This window comes from Dromiciops gliroides, chromosome 5 (assembly GCF_019393635.1).
Source record: "Dromiciops gliroides isolate mDroGli1 chromosome 5, mDroGli1.pri, whole genome shotgun sequence".
NCBI classification, from domain to species: domain Eukaryota; kingdom Metazoa; phylum Chordata; class Mammalia; order Microbiotheria; family Microbiotheriidae; genus Dromiciops; species Dromiciops gliroides.
The window spans coordinates 123,498,122-123,499,720 of record NC_057865.1 but is presented as its reverse complement, the minus strand read 5'-3'; positions in this window follow the sequence as shown (position 1 = coordinate 123,499,720).

Genomic DNA, 1,599 nt, shown 5'->3' with positions numbered 1-1,599 from the left:
AAGAATTCTATGTTTAACATTTGTAATGTGTATGTGTACCTGGGGATTTTTATTTAAAGGGAGAGGAGGATTCCCTGAATTATCTCTTACTCTAGAATATAATACATTTCAAGGAGAATAGGTAAAGCAAAAGTTGTTCTTTTTTGAATGGTGGGCTAGGTCATTGCACATACTCTTCCCTAATGGTCCCCTCTACTCTGAGCCCTTGCCTGCCATCTGGTCCAGCTTGATTTCCAATGAGGGTGGGAGTGGGGGGTAAGCTTTCATTAACTAAGCTTTGAAAGAAGAAAAAGACTTTGAGGGGTAGAGATGGGTAGGGACTACATTCTATACATGAAGACTGGACTGAACAGGGCGAAGGAATGGGTTATGGAATGGAGGCAGAATTGGTCCAGCTTGGTCAGGATGTAGAATTTGTTAAGGGGGTTAATTTGAAATAAGGCTCAAAAGTAATGGGGGTCAATTGAGATGGGGCTTAAATTATAGGCAGAGGAATTTATATTTTATTTTAGGCCCAGAGGTAATGGGGAATTGCTGAAGTTTTTTGGCCAAGGAAAGGATATGGTTAGACTTGTGCCTGAGAGAGATTATTTTGGCAGATGTTGAAATTGGGATTGGTGAAACTGGAAACAGAGAGAGAAGTTAGGAGACTATGATAGCTAGGAGCTAGGAGAGAGGTGCTGAGGGCTTGAACTAGTGAAAGGAAAAAAGGGGACAGACATACTGACAAGACTTGGCAACCAATTGGATATGGTGGGCTAAGAGAGAGGAAAGAGTCAAGGATGACACCAAGACTATGAACCTGGGTGCCTTTAGAGGATGGTGGTGTTCTCAACAGAAAAAGGGAATTTTAAAGGGCAGGTGAATATAGGTAGCAAGATAATCAGTTCTGTGTTGCACATGTTGATTTTGATGTTCCTGTATTAGGTCTAGAAGTCAGGTGCTAATATAGGACTAGTTTTAGGGAGAGATTATGCTGGATTTGGGGAATATACATTTGGGAATCATTTATAGATGATTTCCAGTAGAAATGATACTTGAGCTCTTGGGTAGCAGATGAGATCATTGAAGAAAGGTGTAGAGAGATGAGAAGAGTGCTTGTTATATAGCCCTGAGGGAAATCCATGCTAAGTGGTGTGTATGTTTTTTCAGTATTAAAATGATAAAGTGGGGAATAAGGAAAGGCCATTGGTTAGGGCTTGGGTAGGACTCTTGAGACTGATATTATTTGAAAGTTTCCTAGACCTTAAGAATAAGAAAATTGCTAAACTTTCTGTCCAGCAGGGGGCAGTGGGATAGCACCATCCTAACCATTGCATTCGACACAGTGCTTCTAGTTAGTGATTGCCTTAACAATGCAGCCTCTCTTCCCCCTCATGGCTTTGTGCTTTGGAAAGAGAAGTGATAACTAGTCACAAGCCAGCACATTATGTCATCACACGAGAATTAGATGACTTCTTTTACAGATTAAAAAAAAAAGGTCTAAACATCTGGAATTACAATTGTAGAGAAAAATACATATATAAATAATCTTGGTTTGATTGCTTTAGAAACGCTGCGTTTGGGATATTTATTCTGCATTTGTTTTGCTTACTTGTA